Genomic DNA, 27935 nt, shown 5'->3' on the forward strand with positions numbered 1-27935 from the left:
TGAAGAGTACAAGCGGATGAGGGGGAAGAACAGCCCTGTTATCTAGCTGTCATCTTAAGAGGAAGAACAAAGGGAGAGAGAAAAGGGAGCGCCAGAACAAGAAATACTACAGAGCTGGTTGAATAATAGGACTATTCATATTTGATGGCTGATTGGGTGTGTTACAGGATTCTGGAGAATTTATTTGCAAGTGGATGTAACGTGAAAAATATTTGAACACAACATGCTACATTAATTAGCACCAAGATATACTTAAGTCAGATGGAGCTACCACAGAAAAAAACTTAGCCTATGAATCTTAGCAGTCAAGTGTTAAAGCTTGCAATCTTTCCACTGGCAACCAGAGGGAGACTTGTCAGGTTGCAAAAACATCAGACTGTATAGAAGTCTATGAGAAAACACCCCAACTGCTCACTTACTATAAAGTAAATACTTTGACGATATAGGCTTAGTTTGTGTTGAATAAATATCGACAGTGTCATATTCCATGCGGTGTGCTATCTGATGTTGTATTTACTTAATTTTAAGCCATGCTCAGGACCAGATTATTTTTTATTAAGTCCTGATACACAAAACCTTATAATTGAAAAAGGGTGCAATTTGTTTTTACCATGACTGTAAGGTCTCTTAAGAGATTTGTTCCCATCCCAGTTCAATAAATCTGAGAACCAGATTCAAATTGAAACCAAGGATATTATTCACAGCTATGTAAACCAGGGGATACGTATATGAATGACATAGAAAACTACAAACTTTGGTTTTATTTCCAAACCAGCCATGGTACACTGAAGATGGCCAATGGATGGAAATAAAGTGACGGCAAAAGATCAACTGCCTCACTACAAGCAGAATCTGGAAATAGCAGGTGGTTAGTTGGAAGAGAAAGACACAGAAAGCCAGAGAGGATGGCAGCTGGGTGACTTCTTTGAAGCACTTGAAAAAGACAAGAGGACAGAGGAGAGGAAGCACTCTGCAGACTGCACTTCATGGAGGCACATAAGAGAGAAGAGGGTTAGAGGAAATGAAAGGAAACCAGAAAAGATGATGCACCAAATAATCTCCTTCAAAGCATACTTTTTATAAGACCTAAAAATGACAACAGCTAATAACGAGTAAAAAAACACTAAAAAGCTCCAGGAATCAAAAAACTGCTTTTGTTTTTTGTGTGCATGTGTCAAAGTGATGTCATTCTGTCATTCTGTTCCTTGCTGGTTTCGGTGAGATGCACCTGACAGTGATTGAGGGAGTAAAAGTGCATGCACAACATTTACCATAGGGGCTAAAGACTGATGAACCTTGTGGAACCCATAGCATTGACCCCAAATAAGTACAACCACACGAACATTTAGTTTGTGCATCTCACCCTGTATTCATATAGAAAATCTGGGCAATGTCAAATAGAGTGCAGCATGCAGAAGACAACAGAAATATTTTCACTACAAAAAAAACTTGATCTCAGACAAGAAGCTGCTATTTGTGTTCTCATATACAATTATGCATAGGAACAACAAGAAAGGTCAGCCTGTGTGAGAGAGCTGTGCTTACCCTTGCACACAAGCTGAGAGACAGAGACCTCACTTTTGTCCGAAGCTGCCCTTTTATACACACAGCACACAACAGGAAGTTGACCCTTAGAGATGCTTTTTCATTACTGGAAATACTTTGTTTGGTTCAGGCGAGGGTGTTCTTTGGATGGAGTGTGCAGGGGGCGGGATATATGACTGCAAATATTGTTATATGGATTCCAACTGATATTAAACTGACTCTGTCCATGGGACTTGGAAGGATTATCACTGCTTAATGTCCAATCTGGCACAATTTATGCTGGGTAATGTCTCAGAAAACTCAGGCGTGAATGTTGGAAACAACCATCTATTAATATTACTGCAAATTAGAAACAAATTGGTCAGGATAAATGTTATTATGTAGATGGTATTTCTGTTTAGGGAATTCTCCAGTTTCTCAGTGAGCTACTCACAAACAGCTTGAGAGACATGTGCAGTGGTAATCTTGTGCGTGCCTGCTGTTGTGACTTGTACAGAAAAATGACCAGGGTGCTCATTCAGACATGAAACCAGCCCGTTTAGATTGCATGAATGCATGTCTGAAAGAGGCTCAGTGACACCCACACACTTCTGTCCTCAAACCATAGAGGACCATAAGCACATGTGGCTTCATGTGAAAGAAAACAGGCAGGAAAAAATATGGGGCGACAGAACAGACCTACACAACAGGGTATAGCAAAGAAATGAGAGCAGATGCTAAAAAAAGAAGAAAACAACACGATCCTTTACTTTGCCTTATATTTTCCACCACAATCAGAATTTTAAGTCTGATTTCCAGTCCTGATGGAGCTGATGGCAGAGGCGAGATGTGACTGATGGAGCAGGACAGTGACAGACAGTGGCAGGTAGATAGAGGATGGTGTTTAATTGCTGTGAACCACTTTGAGTAACCTTGTTTTTTTCTTTCTCTGCTCACTCTTTTGACATTCTCTTTTCCAACTTTGTGTGAACCCAAGAAAGAAAGAAAGAAAGAAAGAAAGAAAGAAAGAAAGAAAGCAAGAAAGAAAGAAAGAAAGAAGATAACTGAAACTGCTTCTTTTGGCTGCCAAAATACTGCACGTGTCTGCAAACCACAACTACAGGAAAATGATGTGGGACCCCACCCTATGTTTTACCAGAGGCTTCCTTTCATGAATAGAAACTGTAGATTTATTTTCTCAAACAGGTGGGGCTAAAATGATTTAAAAAGATCTAGAAGAATGAAGACAGAAGTGTTAGGAGAGATTAGATAAATGATTTTTTGTATTTTAGCGTGACCATGAACCTGAGCAACCAGCCAATCTCAGCAAGATACTAATAGACACCATATACTGGTGTGAACGGTGATACCAGTCTCCATCTGTGAGGCCACCTGCTACTCTGCTAATACAGTGGTGTGAACCGCCTGACCTTGCCGATGTCTGTGTGTAGTGAAAAGAAAAATACGGATTCTGATTTTCAGACAATAAAAAAAAGGTTTCTCTCTCCTTCTGTCCTCTGTACGCATTTAAAGACACAATTATCTAAGCATGTGCTTTCTCTCTTGGTGAAAGCTTTGCGATGGCTACAGTGTGTGCGTCTCTCAGGAGGTCTGGGTGGGGTTTCCTTTGGAGGACCTCTGTGCACATTTAGCCACAATGCACTAAACTGAACTAGCTGACTATGATGGAAAATGAACTGAATGGGAGAGACGGGGAGAAACTGAAGAAAAAAGTTTGTGAGGGAGAAAAGACCCTCGGGTGAAAGACTGCAGGTATGTTGAAATAGTAGCTGAGAAGGAAACGGTTTGGTGGAAAGTTGTTTTTACACAGAGCCAACTACACAAAAGTGTAGAAATGGTGTTTATTAACAGCTCAGAGTTGAGTTGGAGTGAGCTGTATGAGGTTCAAGAAGTGACCCGATCAGAAATACCTTCACTGTTCAGTTTCCTTGTTGAGGTGCTTTGGTGGAAAAAATTAATTTATACCAGACTCTCACATTTGACTCTGTAGTGCAGCATTAAATAGAACTGAGTGGCGTGGTTTGTATGCCTCAAGTGGAGTTGTATCTGTAATTCATCAACGTGTCTTTTAGACCCCATTCCTACAAAACTGCTCAAAGAAGTCCTGCCATTAATCAATGCTTCGATCTTAAATATGATCAACCTATCTCTAATAATCGGCTATGTACCACAGGCCTTCAAGCTGGCTGTAGTTAAACCTTTACTCAAAAAGCCATCTCTAGACCCAGCAGTCTTAGCTAATTATAGGCCAATCTCCAACCTTCCTTTCATATCAAAAATCCTTGAAAGAGTAGTTGTCAAACAGCTAACTGATCATCTGCAGAGGAATGGCTTATTTGAAGAGTTTCAGTCAGGTTTCAGAGCTCATCACAGCACAGAAACAGCTTTAGTGAAGGTTACAAATGATCTTCTTATGGCCTCTGACAGTGGACTCATCTCTGTGCTTGTCCTGCTAGACCTCAGTGCAGCGTTCGATACTGTCGACCATAATATCCTATTAGAGCGATTAGAACATGCTGTAGGTATTACAGGTACTGCACTGCAGTGGTTTGTATCATATCTATCTAATAGACTCCAATTTGTGCATGTAAATGGAGAGTCCTCTTCACACACTGAGGTTAATTCTGTTTACATTATACATGCTTCTCCTAGGAAGTATTATTAGAAGACATAGCATACATTTTCACTGCTATACAGATGACACGCAGCTCTATCTATCTATGAAGCCAGATAACACACACCAATTAGCTAAACTGCAGGAATGTCTTAAAGACATAAAGACCTGGATGGCCGCTAACTTTCTGCTTCTTAATTCAGACAAAACTGAGGTTATTGTACTCGGCCCTGAAAATCTTAGAAATATGGTATCTAACCAGATTCTTACTCTGGATGGCATTACCTTGGCCTCCAGTAACACAGTGAGGAACCTTGGAGTCATTTTTGACCAGGATATGTCCTTCAATGCACATATTAAACTTTTTAATGAGTCAAAAATACACAACAGTGGCAGTGCAGATGTGAAGTTTTACTACTGTTTACATTCAGTTCCGCCATCTTGGATTGTTTTATATTGGTCTGCTCTTTATAAGTGGGCTATACATTTCTCATTGGGAGCTTCCAGTTGCAAATTTCCAACTTTCGACCTCTTGAATAAGTACAGTTACAGTACAACCCAGTAATGGTGTCGCAGCCTACAACTTTTGAGAAATAGAAATATGAATATTACTTTTTTTTCAAAGTTAAACACTAAAAGAAAGACTGTATGTTTTCCTTCATTAGGATACGGATTTGTGCCAGCCAGTGTATGGGACTGTAGCCTAAGGTTTCATTAACATTGAGCTCCTAACTTTGCTGTCTCTGCAGAGAACATCTGAAGCTTTCTGAATGACGTTTAGATCCCTAGTCAACTTCCTAACCACCTTTATACATAATGACAAAATGCTAACAGTGCCCTAGCGTCTGTCAGTGACGGAATACCAAATTATGTTTTCATTAAAAAAAAATAATTCTGGCTACCTGCCCAACTAGAACTCCTTCATGTGACCTAACATATAGCATCAGGATGAAGGGACAACATTCTTCACAACTCCAAATGACCAGAGTTAACATAGCCTCATCTCCAAGCATCATTTCTGGCAAAGCATCTCCAAGCATCGATTTTGCTAAGGCATCGATAGAAAAGCTCACAGGTTTCTTTTATATTAGTATTAACTTCTTGTACAGAGGAAGCCAACTGAGGGGAGTAGTCGCCTCTGGGGATCGATGAAGTTTCATATTATCATTGTAATGTAATACAAGAAATATGACTCATTGTGAGCCCTGAGGATGAAGTCTTGCCTTACTCTTTTTATAATTCTTGACTGTGGGCCAGTGGATTATAATCCTCCTCTCAAGGGACAAAAATTTTCACAGTTATTATTCTTGCGACTCGAAATGGATTTGTGGGATGTGTGCTGATCCAAGTGCAACTGTGTGGGGTGTGGAAATGGCTTAAGTGTTCTGAAGGAGGCAAATAAGGAGAAGGAAAACACTTCTAAACAAAAAGAGCATTTCTTATCCGAGGTGGCAGCCACAACGATAACAAGGCATACAGCACATACTCCAGGCACTGTAACAGTTAATGTGATTACACAATACAGAACACCCACCACAGTTCGTGAAACGAAGATATGGAACCCAAATTCTTCTAAAGAGTTTCCTTGAGGAATGGAGCAGGCAGGTCAGATATTCAATAGGAAAGTATTCCATAAGAATTATGTACCAGATTGTTTTGCTGGGGGTTTGTCATTTATCCAAGATAGAAAAAATGTTTTCCTTATAGCATATGCAGGGATATCGTAAAGTCTATTAAAGATGCCATCAGTAATATTATCCCGACTCGGATGTCCCAACAGCAGAGATACAGTGTCCACTTTCAAGTATTCTTTCCATATCCTGCAAAATATCTATCCAATCGGATTAATTATTTTGGCATGACCAAACACAGTGTATGTAGGTTTCGACTGAAGTCTTACACTTCAGTACGAAAGTTGATGATTCATCTGGTGCCTTTTATTGTGAGCATTTGATCAATGGCCGTGAGTACCATTCACAGATAGTTAGAGAAAAGCTGTAAGCACAGCATTGTAAGATGGTGAAAGATGTACCCTTAGATGTACCCTTAGGCCCCCTCCTCGACTCAGAGATGGTCTTTCCCCTTGACTCAAGATAAGACAAGATATACCTTTATTAGTCCCACGAGTGGGACCGCTCAAACCAGCATTCCTTCCTGTTGAGATATGTGACTTTCAGCTAATAACTCTTTGGGAATTACCTCGTTGGCGCAAAAAATATTCTCTTATTGCTGTCAAACTGTGTTTTCTTTAGTATTTTTCATAGATGCAACTAACAAAATGGGGAAAAAATGATATGCTTTTGCAACCGACTACTAGTAACAAAGTGCCTAAAGATAAAATTTAAAATTGGTTCTTTGCTAAGTTGTCTGTCTTATGTAGATCCCTGGAGTTAGGTCTCTTTTTTTATGTTTGAATGATTTATAGTTCAGTGTTAAGTGGCTTAGAAATTTAAAAAAACATTCCTCTGAAAACGGTCAAGTACAAGGACATTATATAATTGTAATCTGATGCAGAATGTATAGACTGTGGACAGGATTCCTTGACTGTATACATGCTGCCATACTTCTCTTTTTGTAGCATTAATATGCTGATCATTTCATCCTGTCATGCACAAAGTGCAGAATTCCCTTGCAGCTTATCTTCCACAGTTATAGACTGAAAGTAGCGTTTTGCTGAAAGGAGTTTAGTTTTAATCTGAGCAGACCCACTTTTTGAAAAATCACAGATGGTTAAGGCAGAGAGGCACAATAAATCTAGGTTAATACATCGTAAATCTATGGTAATACAAGAGAGATAAAGTGAAAGAAGATAAAAAGAAAGAAGAAATGGAATACTTCACAGAAGTATCCCATTTCACAGAAAGCAAGAAGTATGAGGGAGGGGCAACAGTTAGAGACAAAACTTTCTCCTCCAAAAAAGAACGGGAAAGAGGAAAAGGGAGGTGGTAAGGAGCAGAAAGTAAATAGGTAGTTGGAGAAAGAAGAGAAGAAATGAGGTAAAAAGTCCTATCATCTTTCTGTTACGCTTTGACAGAGCAAGGCAGAAGGGTATGATTAAAAGAAAAGTGAAAATTAACACTGGGAAGGACCACACATGCTTGTAATATATATAAATATGTGCACACATACACACACACAGACTGGAGAAAGGTTCAAAGAAAGACTCATGAGTCATTTAGACATATTTGCACATAGGACACACAAAAGTGTATGATGATTCATAAGCAAATCTAAAAATACAAAAGCAACAACACAACCTGCAAAAACGGAGACATATAAACAGAATTACAAACGCACACAGTTCTGTGTTCCTTTAGGCCTAAAAACAAGACCTGTCATCTGTCCCCCATAAAAGCTTCTTATCACTTGTACAAACTGGACAGACAGCAAAAGAAAACAAAAATCTGGAGGGGAAAAGACTGAGCTGTAGCACTGTGGTTTTGTGAACAGTGAGAAAGATATGAAAAGGACAGGGGAGTGAGAGATGGTAAGAAAAGGAGAGAGAGGATTAGGGGAGATATAATGGGCTATAATCCTTTTCTATTGAGAGATGGATCCCAGAACCGCTGACAGGGTGTCAGTTTGAAAGAGCTATTTGCCCAAGATATGAGACTGCTTTTAGACTGCTTCTACCTTCAGCTCTGAGGTCTTAGGGAAAAAAAAACCAACAACCCCAAAACACAAAAGCACAAAGAGACCAATCTATTTCACTTAATGCTTTTTAAATGAATTGTTTTAATTTAGTAATAATTTTCATTACTATAATCGAACATATACATTAGTAATAGTCATATTAGTGTTTTTAAGAAGGAACTATAGGAAATTCAAACATTGAAACAAAGTCTAATTTATTTTGCTTATGATCAGTAAGCTGTCAACACTATAGATGTAAAATTACATGTAGTTATGGGATGATTTGACAAGGTGAAGAAAATCCCCAGCCATGTAACAGGCTTTTTATCGCTACAACTCAAGACTCCCTGTACTAACAGGGAGATGGAAAAGTCTGGTGTGAAATGGTTTTCTTACATTTTAGAGAAAGGCAAAAAAATATATTTTTAATGTGCGTCAGTCAGAATGATTTTTCTTTTCTCTGATCCGTGACTGTCAAGACATGGGGGAGCAAAAACAAAAATGACATATTCTGATTGCCTTGGGTTAGAAAAAAGGTTAGGGTTAAAGTTATCACCTAACATAATAATACCAGGGCTAATGATAAAAAAATATTAGTGACCATTTTCTTAATGAGTTTCTGCTCCTCAGTGGTGAGTTGGTAATGGTCGTACTAATAGTCTCTTTGAGAATGACATGAAAATGATTTATTGAGAAGAATTTATCTCTTGCATCACTGCACAGTAGACAGTCATGAAAACTATGTGGGTATACAGTTGTTTGTTCCAGAAGACTGCTTCTACAATGGTTTATCAAAGAATGGGTCCTTCTCAGGAGCTCAGTTAATTGCAGGGTGGTACTATGGTAGGATGCCACTAGTCCAGCTGTAAAATTTCCTTGTTATGAATATTCCATAGTCAGTTAATGGTATTTTAACAAAGTGCCACAAGATGGTAGGCCACCTGAGGTGCATAGTGCGCATAGGTCGCCAACTTTCTGCAGAGTCAATTACTACAGATGTCCAAATTTCACATGGCCTTCAGATTAGCTCAAGAACAGTGCATAGAGAGCTTCATGGAATGTGTTTCCATGGCCAAGCAGCTGCATCCAAGCCTTACATCACCACGTTCATTGCAAAGTGTTTGATCCAGTGATAAAAGCTACTGGACTCTAGAGCAGTGGAGATGTGTTCTTTGAAGTGATGAATCACGCTTCTTCATCTGGCAATCGGATAGACGATTCTGGGTTTGGCGGTTGCTTTTGTGGGATTATGGTTTTGGGTTGCTTGTTAGGAGCTGGGCTCAGCCCCTTTGTTCCAGTGAAAAGAACTCTTTACAGTTTTTTCTGAATGCTTAAACCCTAACTGTGATTCCTGTAGCACAATCTCTAAAACTATTCAGACTTATAGCAAAACCACTCACTGAGTTTGCAAAACTAAAAGCACAAAAACTGCTTTGCACTCAGTTTGCAATTTTGTAACACACACTTTGCAAAACTGTAGGCACAATTCACTGCACAACACTCAATTACCAAATTTCCAACACACTCCTAGCAAAAGTATACACATGTATGGCTATCATTAACACTAATTTGCCAACTGTCTGGCACACTTTCACATGTGAAAACTTTTTTAGATAATTAGTTCACTTTGCAATCAGCCTAAGCACTATAATACAGGTAAGCTGTGTGTGCGGAGTACAATGGAGGGAGCAGAAAGAGTGAGAAGTAGAGGAGGCCGAGGAAGAGGACGTGGAGGTGAAGAAGTAGGATGAAGAGGACGACAAGGACAAGGAGGAGCAAGAGGAAGACGAGGAGGGAGGAGAGGAAGATGAGGAGGGGTGAGAGGAAGGGTAGGAAGAGTAAGAAATAGAATCACTGATGACATCAGAGCTACAATAGTGGACCATGTAATCAACCGTGGAATGACCCTGAGGGTAGCTGGCCAACGGGTCCAGCCTAACTCGAGCCGCTACACTGTAGCAAGCACCATAAGGACATCTTGAAATGAGAATCGGTGAGTATAGTCACTTCGCACAAAGATTTGTAGCACTGCCATATGCCAATGAGAAACACACCAATACCATTGATGTAAAAATACTGAAATTGTTACTTTACAGAATTGCTAGATGACCAGATGCTGGGGCAGAGGAAGCATGTTCACTGCAGACCAAGTAACCCATATAGTCATTATGGCGGTTGCAAATAATCCTATACTTGGAAATAAACACTTGTGTTTGTTTTGATGTGTTTGAATAAACACCAGTACTTGAAGTTTGGATCCCTCTATGCTTATGGATCTATGACAGCAGTATGAGCTCAAACTGACATAGCCTACCTTGTGCACAGAGAAAGCAAAAGCCAGATGTGTTTTGTATTCATACCATCAGTGTGCAGTTGGCGCATTGTGTGCTTAGTAGATGATGGCTTGTGTGTACTGTTTGATACGGAAACACCATTTTTACGAAGGTGTGAAGAGTTAATCTAGCTGTGTTTGCTTTTACAAGAGAACTACAATGTTTTGATTATTGGGTGACAGGTTTTCTTATTTGTGTGAAGAGTTTTGCAAAATTAGCCAATAGTTACAAAAAATGTGCTTAAGCAATCAGAAAAAACTGTAATGTTTAAGCATACCAAGGTGTTTTGGACAATTTCATGCTCCCAGATTAGTGGGAACAGTTTGGGGATGGCTCGTTCCTATTCCAACTCAACTGCACAGCAAATGCATAAAGCAAGGCCCATAAAGACATGGATGAACGAATCTGGTGTGGAAAAACTCGACTGGCCTGCACAGAGTCCTTACCTCAACCATCTAGAACACCTTTTGGATGAATTAGTGCGGAGACTTTGAGCTAGGACTTTTAGAAGAACAGTCAAAAATACAAAATATGTATCACCTGTTCATCTTCAGTTACTGGACATCCAGACTAGTCATTTGTAGTCCAAAGAATAAAAGACAGTTTAACCTCTTGTATGACCATCTCACAAGCAACCAAAGGCTAAACAGCGGGATAATATTATGGGATCAGGTACCTGCTACAAGGGGATGTAGCTCAGTGGTAGAGCGCATGCTTTGCATGTATGAGGTCCTGGGTTCAATCCCCAGCATCTCCAACTTTTTAATGCTGTAAGTAGCTTTGGATTGACATTGCTGTGATAAACTATATGTTAGGCCTGCTTTGTAGTAATATAGGTCACCAACACAGTATACTGATTGGCATGACATGCTAATGAAGTTGGTTTTCTCTATTTCTTAATTCTGCATTTTATTAAAAAGAACTGTTGTTAAAAGGTACTTAGGTAGTGACTGCCTTAACATTTGGGTCTCACAAATTATTGTAATTTATTGGACCTCAGCCTCAGGTCATACTATAAGAGAATCAACTTATATTTGGTAGTTATGATGACGATTCATGTTGTATTACTTTAACCCCGGTGAATATGAAAATTGTATATATTTTGACAGTCTAAAGCTGATTAAAGGACTGAAAAACTGGAGATGCTGGGGATTGAACCCAGGGCCTCATACATGCGAAGCATGCACTCTACCACTGAGCTACATCCCCTTCGCCTTGCTTTTGTTATGGCAGCTTTTATGTCAAAGACATTTTGTCTTCTCACATCCTGACTTTGATTTTTTTTAAGTGAACCCCCTACAAAAATAATAACAAAGTATCAATTTTGAATCTTATTGTCACCACTGTTATATCTAGGGATAGGAATTGATAAGAATTTAGCGATTTTGATTCCATTATCCTCATTGATTCGATTCCTTATCGATTGTCATTGGGTTCTCATTGGCTCTGTTGTGAGTCACCACCTTTGCTAAGCAGCAATAAATAAATTACAAATTTATTTCCTCCCTTAGTTGTGATCAGTCTTCACTCAAAAGTCATTATTACATATCCATCCATCCATTCGCTTCCGCTTGTCCTTTTCAGGGTCGCGGGGGGCGCTGGAGCCTATCCCAGCTGTCATAGGGCGAGAGGCGGGGTACACCCTGGACAGGTCGCCAGTCTGTCGCAGGGCCAACACACAGGGACAGACAACCATTCGCACTCACATTCATCCGCACATTCACACCTAGTGACAATTTGGATTATCCAATTAACCTATCCCCACAAGCTGCATGTCTTTGGACGGTGGGAGGAAGCCGGAGTACCCGGAGAGAACCCACGCAAACACGGGGAGAACATGCAAACTCCACACAGAAAGACCCCGGCCTTATTACATATATTACACATATTACACATTACTTCAAAGTAATGTAGTATGTTTCTTAATTACTCCCGGGAAAAAGTAATTTGTTATACTACTCGATGTATTACTTTCACGTTACTCATTAAAATAGCTGAAACACAGTCTCATTATCACCATTTAACAATATAAACCTGAGGCTACAAGCCCATACACCAACACAAATCCCTAATGAGGACACAAATCTAAGATCTTTCTCCTAGAAGAATACAAAGCTGACCGCACAAAGCAAAGATAAAAAAAAAACAACCCTTGTGTGTGTTTTTTCTGAGACAGGAGGATCTGGCAATGACCTTCAGGTGTGGCAGAGGGCAGCCCATGATTTTTTGGGTGGTGTTAATTACCCTCTGCACAGCCTTCCTGTTCTCAGTTGTGGCCCCTGCAAACCAGGAAGTAGGAGAGCACGCTCTCCACTGAGGAGCAGCGTCTGGTCCAAGTTGTTCTTCCTCAGGACACGGAGGAAGTGCAGCTGCTGCTGGGCATTCTTTACCAGGCTGATGTTTTTTTTATATATATGTATAGATTTCTCTGTAATACTTGATATACATAAAATAATGCATTTTTGGTTTTTTTTTCATTAAAAAATGAAAATAACAAAAACAACAAAAAACATTAACAGCATAATAAAAACTAATAAGTAAATGGTTAAAATTCTGAAGCATCTGAACAGTTATAATCAGGAATAAAGGCTGTAAAAACTCATAAAATAATGTTAATTTATACAATGTTGACATTTTTTCCCTCACTGACACCATAACTATATATTTTTAAAGTGATAGGGTTATGTGCTCCTTGCTGAACCTGGGTGCAGGCCTGGGAGTCTGTGTGAGAAAATAGGTTTTCCTCCAAGCTACAGCAGAGAAGCAATAAAGAGGCTTATTGATGTGAGACTAATGCATGGAGGAATGGAGGATAGATCAATGACGGGATAATACACAACCTCCACAATCCATAACAAACACACTGTGGATGGTGTTTTAGTTGAATAAAGGCTGTCACTTGAAAGCTGGATTTTGGGACTAAATGTGGGTGAAATGGTTGTTTTGTCACTTCGAGAAGCATTTGAAAATTCTATATTTGAATAAGATAAATGCTCTGACAAAGCTCAGAAGTGATGTGCAAAAGACTAGAACTGTTTGAATGAGTATTTTGTCAAAATATGACGATAAAGAAACGCATTTTGTCAGCCATTTGAAAGGGATTTTCAGAGAAGCTCAAGAAGCCTGCGTCACATGGATTTTCATAGGACTTAACTCTATCATCAGGCAAATTGTAAATGAGAAAAGATGTTAAAATCTGACACATATACAAGCACAGTTTGGCATGCCGATTTAAATGACTAGTGTAAAAGCAACACAAAAGTTGTGTTCAGTCACATAAACAAAACAGCTACACAATATTTGTGTGAATGCATTACCTTTATGTAGAGCATTTATCAGCCACAGTTCTTAGCTCAGAAATAAATGTGAAGGTTAAAACTTCAAAAAGTTCAAAAAACAGGCTACAAAAATAAAATACTGCTTTTATGGTTAAAACACAGCTATTCCCTGGTATGTGCTAATTTACTACGACTGTGGCATCCAATAAAAAGTGTAGAGTGGAGGTGAAGGAGGAGTGCTTGTGTCAGTGTTTATCTAGTATCTTTCAAAACAATTTTCAGCTCCACACTTCACCTTCTTCGCTGAAAGCACAGTGCCTCTCAGTGCTGCCAACTTGGTGGTAACTAGCGTGGTGAACACAGACAAGTGTGCCTGAAAAAATTTAGGCCAGTTACTGCACAAGTGAGTATCGTGGCCACTGGAAAATAGCTTGTCAAACGCTTTTGCAACGTTTCTGTAAGCTAAAAAGTGAAGCTCAGGACAAAGAGACATTGAGTATAAGCAGAGTTGGGGATGTAGCTCAGTGGTAGAGCGCCTTCTTTGCATGTATGAGGTCCTGGGTTCGGTCCCCAGCGTCTCCAACCTCATCGCTTTTTAATGTGAACAGAAGAGGTTGGCAGCAGCTTAGTGCAGGTAGACATGCTCAAGAAAACCTGCTGAAGCTCAAACTGAGTATCAGAATGGGAAAGAAAATGTTGATTTTGAATATGGTATGGTTGTTAGTGTCAGAGGGGCTCATCTGAGTATTTTAAGAAACTGCTGCTCGATCCACCACTTCACAAAACTCAGTCTGAAACTGCTTTCTACAGTGAATTCACTGTACTCAAACGGCCTCCATAGTCAGCAGATCTCAATCCAATCGAGCAAATCTGGGATGTGGTGGAGCGAGAGATTTGTATCATGATTGCAGCTGCCAAATCTGCAGCAACTGTGTGATGCTATCATGTCAATATGAGCCAAAATCTTTCAGGCATGTTTCCAGCACCTTGTTGAATCTGTGAAGAATTAAAACAAAGAAAAGATGAACAACCTGGAACTGGTAAATTCTAAGTTATGAAGTGGCTGGTAAGTGTATGGTGCCCTCGTCACTTTCCAGATAATTCACTAATATACAACAGAGGCATTAACAATGACCCAATCAGTCTCTGCTGTTGTATATGCTGCAATGGCATTTTAAGGTCTAAAAATCAGCACTGCATTGTAATTCAGATGTTTTTAGCGATAGCTGAATGGCTCTGCCCTGCAAAAGAGCAAAATGTTGCTGGAAAAAGGATCGCAACATACGTGTTCTTGCATTAAACATCCTGCTGCGCTGATAGAGACACATCTGTCAAGCTCTAGGAAGAGCACACTTGTCGAGCATCTTTGATTTGCAATTAAAAAGGCGAGAAACTACTCATGGGATTAACAACTCAGTAAAATAAATATCACAAATGATAATGTCACTAACTCAATAGACAGGTTGGAAAAAGAGACATACATATTAGAGTTGGATGTCTCGAGACCGGTCTTTTACACGGTCTTGGTCTTGTCTTGATCTCGGATCCCTCGGTCTTGTCTTGGTCTCGCTGTCTTGCTGTCTCAGATCGACATAGTGGTCGGGAGATTTGGAGTCAACAGTATCCTGACACACAACGTAACGTTTGATAATGTGTCATGCGCAAAAGCATCAGCTCCAAGAGCCGTGCTTAGAGAGTGCTTTGTAGTGAATCAGAAGAGTCGACTCCCATTCAGCGAGAGCCGGCTCCTCACTTAATTTCCTTTCGCTGCTCAGCTCTCACACAGTGGCTCAGCTATGCTCCAATCCCTCTATATTGTGGCCAATCACATGCGAGCATATAGGACAATATCATTATGTGAAAAACAGAGAGGGTGAGCGACGCGACAGTCAAGTGGAGCGAGCGTCTGTCCTCTCAGTAAGTGAGTGAGACAGTAGGCAGCGGTGAGGAGGGCTGCGCGAGTGCATCGCAAAAACACATAAATATGCCTGACACCCGTAAACGAAGCAGTTTACGGGTGTCAGGCTGCAGTTTAAAGACTTTTTTGTCTTGGTCTTGGTCTCGTCTCGATTTTGTCTTGGTCTTGACTCAGTCTGTCTTGGTCTTGTCTGGGTCTCGATACCCTCTGGTCTTGGTATTGTCTCGGTCTTGGTTTAGGCGGTCTTGACTACAAATCTAATATATATATATATATAATCAGCAAGGAAAACAGTGAAATTCACCCTGCTGTCCACTAATATTTAAAGCTTTCAGCATCTCTTAAGTTAAATTAATTACACAATTAGTTGAATCAGTCTCCAGCATATCAAGCTTGAATTTATTGTCTTCTCTTTGGTCTGTTTTGCAGACGAGGGAAGGAAACACTACCCAGCAAAGGCATGTGGCACAAGGGGGCAGCAGTGACAGTGTGTGCTTGTTGTATGAGGCATGGGGAACAATCTCCAGCATCTCCATTTCCTTTAATCACACATTTAAAAACAGGCTTTAATCACCTCACCAACGCCGAACTAAAAACACTTAAAAAACAAAAGCATAATTAATCACTGTGCATGTGTAATGGCAGCCCTTCATCAGGGTGCTGTCACACAATCAGAGGCTGACAGAAGCTTATGTATGTGGCTATAATTGCAGAATTAAGAAATGCATGTATATGTAATAATAAGTCCGTGTTCACTCTCTGAATGTAGTGTCTTGCTGAGCACAGTTAGCAAAAAGCTCTCTCCAGTGAGAATCTTATAAAGTAAAAAGGCTCTGCTGGGATTCCCTGAGGAACAGCAGGAGATGAGCTGTTCAGAATCATTATGTGAGACTATAAAATACCAAATGATGACATTTTCAGTGGGGAAAAGGTGTCACATTCCATTAAGGGAGTTTTAAAGTGTATTTAGTTTAACAAGCCAATAGCTGCAAGCTATTGCATAGAGATACTTCAGATAGGAGAAGAAACTCAGTAGAAGTACAAACTGTTTGTCAGGTGCGTATTTTTTTTCCAAAGAAAACTATACAATTGGAAATGTCTATTTTTGAGTCAAGCCATTCATGTGCCAGCTAACTCCACGATTCACAGAGAGGTGCAATTTATTTTTTTATTTTTTATCTGGGCTGAATTCTTTTACTCACAGTGTCTTTATGCTTCAGAAGACAGACTCAGCACAGCTCTGAAATGCTGTAAAGAAGTCATACTGTGTCTCACAGCAAATCACCATTACATAACAGACCCGTAACACTGTTACAGTTTCGTAAAGCCAAAAATCAGCAGAACAGCAGCAAACTCCTTTTCCTATAAAGCTAAGACTGCTCCAGTCAGTTGATTTGTGCTATTCAGCTTAGTTTTTAGTTTCAGATATACATATATTTTATGTAATGATGCATACAGACTTTAGTTTAGACATAACTAAAAGTGTACCAGAATCAAAGATATGCTAAGTTATGTCAACAGCCGCTCCAATCAAGATTTTATGCACCCCGTAGAAAAACAGCGAGAAAAACACAGACTGAGATATTGGTAAGATACAGCACAACACATCAAGTTTTGAAGCCTGTTATTTGTTCTAGTCCCACTGCATTTGCATTTAGGTTATTTGCACAGGGCCACTCAAAACCGCACCTGGCACCGAATGCAGCAGAAGAGAGACGGAGGGAACATTTGGCTGATATTATATTCAGGTTTGGTGTAAAGCTGACTGACAAAAAAATCAGATTTTTTACTTTACTTTTTATTAATCTGTGTACAGAATCACCCTGATGTAGTTGCCAATGATTTTGCTGAGTTAAGTTAGAGTCATTTATAAAGCTGTGCTTTGAAGACCCTCTTAGTGCTGGATTCCCTAGATCGCACAGGTGTAATAGGCTATTACCTTCACTACTGCTATGAAGTAAATATATTCTTTAAATCTGAAGCTGGAGGCTTATAGTGTCTCATTAAGTCTTTCGGGGACTAAGTTAAATCCAACAGAGTCTCAAGGTAGTTGAGAAATGGAAAATTGATTTACTTATAAAAAAAGAAAATTGAATCTTTCCAGTCTAGATCGACTGTTGGTGACCTGGCAGCCTATCCCAGATATTCTGTTATACACATACACAAACATATAGAAGACGTAAGGTAGAGAAGTTGTACTGAAATTTTCTAGTCAAAAAACAACTATATTGTTAAGGACAGAGCAGGATCTCATACTATTTGCAATTTAAAGTGTTTCATGATACTTCATCTTGGCACTCTCGATTAGTGTTCCTGTAATTTAACTCTTGCATTGTGTCTACGACACAGAAGCCACACAAACTTCCCTTCAATATCTTACAGTATTTATAGAAACAAGCCTGCAGCATCGCAAAGCAGTTATTTTGATCTAATATGTATGTATTGACTTAATCTCAGTGGTCAAATAAAGAATGCATGTATATAATTACCACTGAAATCTGACAGCAACACTTACATTTTTCTCTTGTGGAATTCTCCAATAAATTTACATGCAGGAATCTTAAAGTGCCATTTCTCTCTCTTATAATATGTCTGTTTATAGCCGGTGCTTTTATGCCTGTTGTCTAAGCACTGCATGATAACATGCACGCTATGCAAGCAGTAGCAGATGACAACACATAGGCACTTTACAACTAGTGATAATAGTCTTTGGGTAACCAACTAAATGCGGGAGATTAAATCCTCTATGCAATCATACTGTTTGTGATTAAACAGGCCCAGAAACAGAAAGAGAGAGAGAAAGATCGAGCTCAGATCACAAAGGTCCAGGTGTTCATAAGAGACACATGGTAATAATCTGTCAGTCTAGCTGCTCCAGATGGTGTTTTTGAGTGACTATGGGTATCTATCACAGAGGTGGCCTCCAGTGCCAACAGTGACTTTGCAAAAAACACTAAAGCATTTTACTTTTCTCATGAATCCCAATCACGATCAAGACTCGTGTATAGAAGTTGCACTGCGCTGAAAACAACACCTAATATTAAAGTGTGAATAGAAACTGTTGAATGGGCTGTATGTAACAGACTGAACATGCACCTGCACGTTCTTTTTCTAAGGAACTAAGAAACAGCAACAGATGGATGAAGTCTGAGAGCTGCAGAAGAGTTCATATTTCTCCAGTCTGAAGGGAGGAAAGTGTTACCCTGTTAAGGCTGGCAGAAACATGATTTGGCATGCTGAATTCATCTTGGATCCAGTCCATCATATTATCTACTCCTAACTTTTAGCAAGCACATCCCAATTGTCTTTGCTTTTGTCTGCCACAAACCCTTAAGATAATCAGTATTTTTAAACTACTGGGGACATTTGTATTTCATTATAAAACTACTAATTGCAGCTGTTTAGTAACGGATTACCCTGCTTTGCTCATCTACGACCAGCTTAATGGCAAAACAAAACAACAACGAAAAAAATCCCAGACTGGTGTAGAAAAGCAAACAGACTCAAAAATTAACTTCATTTCCTGAACACAGGGATTTTTTATCTCATAGTCTCTTTTTTTGGTGACAATCTCTTTATATTATTGAGCCCCAGATGGTGTGAACCAGTCACATATACATCTACTATCTATCTATAGGAGTTTAAATAGGCGTGCTAACAATAGGAGTTTTGAGGTAAAGAAAGCTTTGCATATATGATGTATAGATGTATTTCCTTAGCATTTCCAGGCTATGGAAATAACAGAGAAACACATACAATTTACAGGTCAAGTTATCCTGTGTGATATCTGTTACGTGAAATAATTACATGAAATAATTATTAGGTAAGCATAAGGTGAGGGTTCCACCTCTACCTTGGTTGGAGTTTCTTTTTTCCAGAGGAATCTTTGACTGGTCTCTCCTGCTTCTCACACAAAGGATGTAGTATAAACTGCAAATGGCTATTTGGATTATAGTCAGTCAGCCTCCAGTGACCCCAATGTATTGACTTCAATCAGGTAAAAAGCAAGAGGCTATCTGCCTACCTACTGATACCATTATCAACACCTGTCAGTCAAAATGTGGTCTTTTTTTTCCTGTTTCCTTCTTCTTCTTCTTCTTTTTTCTGGAATCAGGCCTTTATCACCCTTTCTCTGTACTTCTATATATACCATCGCCTCCTCCCCTCTTATTGGTGGAACTATTGCAAAGCAAAAATCCAATTATGTGTTGCTGTATGGAAATGTGTTTATTATTTTTGGTGGGATTGCTGCAAAGAAAACATTCTCACTAATTGTTGTGTTTGCTAAAAATCTGTAAAATTTTTCTCGTACCAAATCAGCATCCTTGGTATTAAGATGGACTGCCATTAGGGATGGGTGATATAGCCTCAAAATTCAATTTAATCAAAAGACTAATAACAGTGAAAACGACATTTCTAACAATACAGAAAACTGTTTTTTTCAGTGCTTGCAGCTTGCATTTATACGCATAAGTAAATGAAGGCTATTTTCCAGCCTTCTTTACGAATTACTTGTCAGGAGCTGCACAGTACTGTCACATGCTTCGTGGCCTGGATGACTCAGCGATGTGTTTTTGCCTTAAGTGGTGCAAAGATTGTTGTTACCAAAGTATTGTGCTTTTAGAAGGTTTTTAAGTAGCCTCCTTTTTAGGTACTAAACATCATTGGAGACAAGCGCAGGCTCTTCTCGTTCCTGCACACATTCGGGAACATAGATGGTGTTGCTATAGCAATGGTATTACGATGTAACATTTATATAGTACGTAAAAAATTATTCTGGTATTATCGTGGATGACATGATGATTTTTTTACTAAACAAAAATGTGTTTTCTCTTAAACAACGTTGTTCACAAAGCCAACATCCTGAGCCTTTTGCTCTGCAGGCACTTGAGTGAGAGGAGTGCCATCTAACAGCTTTATGTAGACCCATTATAATTTGATCAAGGCTTTTTAGCTTTTACCTTGCATCTGTGACATGTTTTTAAAGCTAGGAACACAAACAGAAACACCCCACAGGTCTATAGAGCAACTTTCTCAGGACAGTTTTTGTAGATACAACTTGCTCCTCTAACTTTACAATCAGTATCTTGCGGGTGGTGCTGAAGCAATTTACCAAGATTTTGCTGTCAGTTACACAGAATGCAATCAATATGTTAACTTTAGCTGCCAATTCATTTAATCTTTACATCTAATTGGTTGATTTGAATCTTCTCTCTTGTAATTGGTTGTTACTTGTTGTGTGTTCACATGAGCTTTGCATGCTCTAAAAAGTAGTTTAGATAAAATAGTATGTTTTTTTTTACTAGTTTCATCTCACCGTATATTCACGCCTGGTAAGCGATTTGAGTTATGAGCTAAATGCAGTGATCTGATTGGATTCGGATCTAAAAAATCATTAAAATCCGGCTTGGTTCGCAAAACTAAATGCTGCTAATTCGTGCAATAAAAATAAATGGTCAGTTCGAACTACTACATTAAGAAAGGTGAGTGCGAAAAATCCTTTAAACACACAAAATATTCACAGGGATTTGTTGTGGTAGGTGTGTGAAGACCTTACACTTGAAACTGAAATGGATTTACATACCATTTCTCCTCTGCAAAGGAGCAGAGCATCTGTCTGTTAGTGCCTCTAATAATTCATAATGTGAAAATGACAATTTCAGCTCAGCCAAACTGGAGGATATTTGCTCTGCTGCCAAAGAGGCATTTAGATTAACTGGCATCTGGACACCCAACCAAAATACATGCTTGAGTCTTGGTAGAGGGAGTCCTGTACAATACTGTACTAGCAAACATGTTTTTAAAAACATGTCACATACTATATTATTTTGGCAGACTTCAGCCTCCTCATCAGACTTTCCCTCTACTGAAACCTCTTTGAATGGTCAGTTGTAACCCATATTCTACAAGATACCACCATTCTGCTTCTCTCTCTGTGTAGTTGCAGTGGTGTATGATACTGCAAAAAATACAATTTGGTTATCACAGATACTCCTACTTGTAAGTTATAAAAGCAGTGTATGCAGGGGAGAGCAGTGGGCCATGATTTATGAAGTCTGCATCATCAATATACTTCATGTGGATATATTTTAATGACAACTAGATGTCTGAATTTCGTTTTCTACTGTGAGTGTGTTTTGCTGTATTAATGTGTTTGCATGAAAAGCACTTTAGATCAACTTCTAATGTGCTACATAAATAAAAATAACTTGACAGTCACCATAAAAGGGTATTATATTCAGACATATTCATACTTCAAGTTTGAAGTATTTTTCTTTTTTATTCAATTTCATTAAAATAATTTATGTAGTATGTTTCATATGGGTTGAATATATTATTTTAATGTCTGACTGCAGTTTTTTTTTATAGGTAGTCAGTCTGGTAAAGTAACAGTTATGATGACCAATAACACTGTGGTAACTAACCTTAACTAATGTTGAAGAGTCATGATTGAAACATTACTCTTGCCACTAAATGAGCTACCTGGATATTCTGTGTATCTCTGACAGGACTCTGTCAGTGACCTCTGACCTCTGTGTGGAGGTCTAGGTGTGTCTAAAGGATTTCCCTCTTCCTTTGTTTCTTTTGTGGCCTGTTTTGGGGAAAATAAAAATGTATTTAATAAATCAGTAGTGTTGACAAAGTATGAAATTTCTTTCATACATATATTGCTGTTTGCACTGTTTTCATTAACAGCTGTAAAGTCTCTCTACACAATGCTCCTCTTTCTCACTCTGCAGCCCACATGTGTTTTGTCAGTGCAGCTGAGCGACCGCACATCAGCAAAACACATCGGAGCCGGAAGGAGGGGGCGGAGCATAAAGTGCCAGCATGAGAGGAGCTGTGTTTGCACAGACAGAGCTACTTTTTCATGAAACGCAAACAATGTATTGAAACATTGAAACAAACTAAATCATCAAGCTGGTCACTTTAGTACTGATTCGACACCAATACCAATGTTGGCATCGATATTACTGACATTTGGATCAATCTGTCCACGCCTAGCATGCAGCTTAGCAACAGTTGTCGTTTGATCAAAAATCCAACTATAAGAATCAATTGCAGGAAGAGTATGTAGCCAGGCATGTGTCCAGGTCTTTTATAGATAGAAACTTCAATGGAAAAAAATGACAATCTTTCATATTTCAAAGACAGACAGTAGAGGAAAAAAGCGTAATGCATATAAATGAGACAGTGTCGCAGGCTAGCAGAGTAGCGCTAATGCTAGTAACTAGAAAACAGAGATAAGACACAAACAGCAGTGTGCTTTCAACCCAGTATGACAGCAAAACATGTAATAGACACACCGGTCCACCGTGTTCTTTTCACGCTTTGCCTTTCTAAAACGTGAAATGGACACGCGTGCAGAAGTTGCAGTAAGCTGCAGTAACAGTAAAGGAAAAAATATTTTATTTCAAGCCAAAATTAAAATAACCACAGGAAAGCTTTAAACAGACATTAAGAACACATTTATGTGTAAATACATATTAGTCATCTAGCTTAATCATTTCTGGTGATTAAGGATCCTGGAATGTACTTCAGACCTTCGTGGCTTTAAATATATCATCTCCCCCTGCTGGTACTGCAACTCCTGCACGTATATTACACGCTGTCTCAGTCGGGGGTTTCCTTCTCCTACAAGAAATTTCACGACCTGACAGCATCGCAGCTCAAATTCAGTGAACAACAACCCATTCTTTCACAGATGCTTGTAAAGGCTAGGTACTCGATTTACACCTGTGGAAATTGGATTGAATGGACAATACTGTCAAGCTACACTATATTGTCAATGCACCATTTCGCTCAGGTACAGCTTCAGTGAGCACAGTTGTAGTTTTAAATTGTTGAATGGAGGTTAAATTGATGAGTGACATAAATTAGGATACTTTCATCAAATTCTGACATCAGTATTATAATGAATTATAACACAAAGGCCCTTTTAGACTGTTTATGAGTGAATGAAATGATTAAAAAAAAAAGCAGCCTTTCACAAAGGAAACAACCATCTGATTTTGCTTTCATTATCCTGTGTGTGTACTTTGAAAATGCAGCTGGAAATATGGTTTGCAGAAAATGTCAACTTAAATGTCAAGTTTACAATTACAATCATATTTAATAAAAATCAGATTGATACTGCCAATGATAAACACCTTTTAATGTCTCAATCTAAAACACACACTTCACTAGATTTTAATGTAATGCATAACATTTATAATAAACTGACATCTGACATCACAAAATAGTGCATCAGATTGATGCACTATTTTGCAGAGACGAATGACAAAGGATGAGATGTGTTTGAATACAGCTAAACAATGCCATATAATTTTTCGCTCATCAATCAGCACAGAAATAATTAGTTTTCACGCCTGACTATCTCTGACTATCCCTTAGGAGCAGCTGCATTCAGAGTGGGACAGCTTGTTGACTCTGTTTCAGTCAACAATGTTGCTGTTTAGCTGTGAAGAGGAAACCAAAACCACTGGTGCCATAATCATCCCTGTCTCTGTCTCACTCCGTGACCCATTTCTGTATCGTCTCCCTGATGCTCAGCTGTAAAATTACAGAACAGACCTAACATTTAAGGAGTTTCAACAAAAACCGGATGCTCGTCAAGGCGTTGGCTTACAGACACTCACATATCTATACTTTCATTTTTGTGAGGACCGTTAACTCGGCCCTCTCCTAACCTTGACTGTAAAACCAAATTAAAAAGTGCTCGTAAGAGAGATTCAAACAAAATCTGGAACACTTAAAAATTATGTTTGAAATTGAGTGTCAAGGTGAGAAATCTTAACAACTCCATTAAGAGCTGATTTTTCATCTGTAAGGTCAGATATAATAATAACAAATACTGCTTCTCAGGCACAAATGCACACAGACAGAAAATGACAGTATAAATCTGCCGCATGCCCTTTCAGACATGATATAAGACAACAAGTTAGAATGACAAGCGAAACAGAGACAGAGGGAAAAAAATAGTTATGGTTTTTGTTTTACTTTGTACAAAAGAAAAATGGATATCCCACCCATTTCCTGCACTATGCCTCACTCTGTGGAATAAATAACTGACACACACACACACACACACACACACACACACACACACACACACACACACACACACACACACACACACACACACACACACACACACACACACACACACAAACAGAGCTAAACCAAATTGTCTGGTGTTGAATGATGCGCCCAGATTCAAGAGTATCAACACGGCTTCCAAAAATGTTTGTGAAGCGGGGCCGGTGTCTAGCCGCACACTGCTTTTTGTAACTGAAAATGGAGAAATGACAAAAGAAATCGACTAATAACTGAAAAGGTACAGCAGCAGTATCTCTCTGTGTGTCACATCTGAGCAGCTCTGCATTTACTACTGCGGGTTAGACCCCATCAAAGGTGTCAGAGCAGCAATCAACCTGTCACGCTTCCACTAGGGTGTTCAACAGACTGACTAAACACAATTTGGACCTCTTAGAGCATCCAGTGAATGTGAGTTGAATTCATACTGGCTAGACACCCAGACTTCTTATGTCTTGATTAAACCCTGCTTTGGTTTTTCAGCCAGATGAACTCTGAGGTCAGTGTAGCTCTTGGATGAAGCACTGACCCCATTCCCTTTTCTGTACTGGCTGACTCTTATCCAAAACATTTGAGGTTTTCCTGTTAGTAAGAGACTAAAATGTAACACATTCATGTCAAAGTTTATCATACAAATAGAGCATGTGATGTATTATAATCTCTCTCTTGCTTTATTTAAATAAATTATTGTACTGTATGTTCTGTTACAATAGATGTTCATATTAAATTTGGCCGGAGTCTCAAATAATGAGGTCAGGCTCAAAAATCTGTGGTTTTCTCCTACTGGATCAATATGATGTCATTTACAGCACATATCCCTAATATGGTCGCGTCAGGTACATAAGCTCCACCCGCTGTTCTAATCTTCTTGTTTATGACGAGCAGCCAATCAAAAGAATTCTGGTCTAAAAGGCAGCTGAAGGGTGTTGAAACAACTTATTTAAGACAGAGGATGAAGTAAGAGGATGCACCAAGGCACAGTATAAGATATATAAAGATTATTTCTAAATGAATCATGGAAAGCTACTCTAGTCGAGTCTAAGAATAAAGATATGGAACTGTTGAATGAGCTGGGAATTACAAGCCCCTTTCAAGTTCTTTAATTAAAACAAATAAAATAAGTCAAACAAGCTCTTTAAGCGTGATTGCACAACAATCAAAATGCACAGAAGAGTGGAACCACTACGAACTAGTGGAACCAATAACTCTGTGCAGACATTAGGGTTTCAACAATCCTGCCCACTCTACTATGGAAAGAATGAATGCTAACAGCTTTTTGTGGGACATCAAAGGTCTAGGAGGACCACTGGTACTGATATATCTCTGATGATGGAAGCCGTAGTATCATCAAGTTAGAGTGACTGTCATGTTTCAAACACTCTGTGCTATAAACAGTTCAACAACACTGCGGAGGAACACAGTGATGTATTCCCAGTGGCATCCTCATCAAAGTCAATCATCAGACTGCAGTAACTACAAAACCACATCTCCAAGGCTCTTTCCAAACATCTCTATGTTGAATGGCATTGCTGTTTGATTAGATACAGGGGAGAGATCGGAATGAGTGCCCCCGCATATTGATCTACAAATACAATAACACAAAAACACAAAAAAATGTGTACTTGAGGCACTGATTCAGGGACACTTATTTTGTGGTTCCTCAATATTTTATTCTAAATACTTTTAGTTCTAAAAAACGCACATGTAACACACTATCCTCTCTTTCACCTGACTGCCTGTGCAAGGACTAAGTACCTCTGTTTTTTTAAAGGCCGCTTCACGCTAACATTGACTCCATGGGGAGCAAAGGCCTCACGAGGACTAATGGAACAAAGCAACAACGTTTTTCCTTAGATATTATATAAAAGCTGTAGCAGGGGATCAGGTATAAGAGCAGTTTTGCAGGCAGCATTGCATAACTGATACAACTGTCTCGAATGAGTTAAAGGGTATGTATAACACTGTACACGTTTACAAGAAGTTACATTTCAAATGCTAGTATAACATGTATAAGTCAAAATCTTGTTTTTGGTAAACAAGATTTTTTTCTATATCCAACTTCCATCAATATCATGGGATATATCCTAGTTTTGAATATCATCAACAACAACAACAACAATCTTTATTTATAGAGCACATTTAAAAACCAGCGGTATACCAAAGTGCTTAACATAAGAGACAGAGAAGTAACACGAGTATTATAAGGCCTTAGCAAAGTATCAAATATACTCACAGGTCAATGCCACTAATACACAGGGGTAATATAAAATGCATATCAAAATAAAAACATAATAAAAGCACAAGCCATAAAAAATATGTATAAGAAAAAATAGAGTAAGTCTAAGAGTCAGGTGCGAGCATTAACAAGCAGGACAGGCGAGATTAAACAAATAGGTTTTTAACCGTGATTTAAAAGATTGGATAGAATCGGACGTCCGGATCACAATCGGAAGGTTATTCCACAACTCTGGTGCAGCCAGGGCAAACGCCCGGTCACCTCTAGACTTCAGCCGAGATCTAGGCTGCACCAAGAGTAACTGAGTAGATGATCTTAATGCTCTGGCAGGAACATACGATTTAAGGAGTTCCTTGAGGTGGCTCGGTGCTGTGTTGTTGGTCATTTTAAACGTAAGCAGCAGTATTTTAAATTGGATGCGGTATTTTATGAGTAGCCAATGCAGGTCAGCTAGAACAGGAGTGATACAGGCAAACTTCCCAGTTCTGGTCAGAATGCGTGCCGCAGCATTTTGGACTGTCTGCAGTCTATGAAGGAGGGCAGAAGGAAGACCAAAATAAAGTGAGTTGCAGTAATCCAGCCTTGAGGTCACAAAGGCATGGATGAGCTTTTCCAGGTCCTTATGCAGAACATACTGCCTAGCCTTAGAGATGAGACGGAGTTGGTAGAAACTAGATCTGACTACAGCTGACACTTGTTTATCGAGTTTGAACGAGCTGTCAAGCAACACGCCCAGATTGCTAACAGTGTCAGAAAGGGAGCTGGTAAGGGAACCAAAGGCTTCACGAAGTTGGCCACGAGGAACGTTGCTGCCAAATACCACGATTTCAGTTTTCTTATCATTTAGGATAAGAGAGTTTGCTAGGAGCCATTCTTTGACCTCGCGCATGCACTCTTGGAAACAATGGAAGGACAAAGCAAGATCATCATTTAGTTCAAAGTAGATCTGTATATCGTCAGCATAGCAGTGGAAAGCGGTGCGGTATTTCTCAAAGATTGCACTTAGAGGGAGCATATACAGTGAGAAAAGAATAGGGCCTAACACAGATCCTTGAGGCACACCACAGCAGACAGGTGCAGCGGAGGAAGAGCAAGTGCCCAGGTTGACAGAGAAGAACCTATTGGAGAGGTATGATTTAAACCAATCAAGGGCAACACCTTTAATGCCTACAGTATGCTCAAGCCTCGCTAATAAGATGTTGTGATCTACCATATCGAAGGCCGAGGATAAATCCAATAAAACTAGGACCGCAGAGCGTCCATTATCAGCAATTAGAAGCAA

At 39.2% G+C, this 27935-nt stretch overlaps 1 protein-coding gene and 3 non-coding genes across 5 annotated transcripts in view; 2 read left to right on the forward strand and 2 right to left on the reverse strand.

The window, feature by feature from the left end:
- The window catches only part of m1ap (meiosis 1 associated protein), a 54601-nt gene that overhangs the window by 19470 nt on the left and 7196 nt on the right, over positions 1–27935 (reverse strand). The window lies entirely within an intron of this gene.
- Positions 10811–10882, forward strand: trnaa-ugc (transfer RNA alanine (anticodon UGC)). The gene has a single exon. It is a non-coding gene; the product is annotated as a tRNA-Ala (tRNA).
- On the reverse strand, positions 11263–11334 carry trnaa-cgc (transfer RNA alanine (anticodon CGC)). Its single transcript has one exon. It is a non-coding gene; the product is annotated as a tRNA-Ala (tRNA).
- Positions 13914–13985, forward strand: trnaa-ugc (transfer RNA alanine (anticodon UGC)). The gene has a single exon. It is a non-coding gene; the product is annotated as a tRNA-Ala (tRNA).

Source organism: Rhamphochromis longiceps, linkage group LG3, assembly GCF_057381845.1.
Source record: "Rhamphochromis longiceps isolate RC_006_pf linkage group LG3, R_longiceps_female_GT1.1, whole genome shotgun sequence".
NCBI classification, from domain to species: Eukaryota; Metazoa; Chordata; class Actinopteri; order Cichliformes; family Cichlidae; genus Rhamphochromis; species Rhamphochromis longiceps.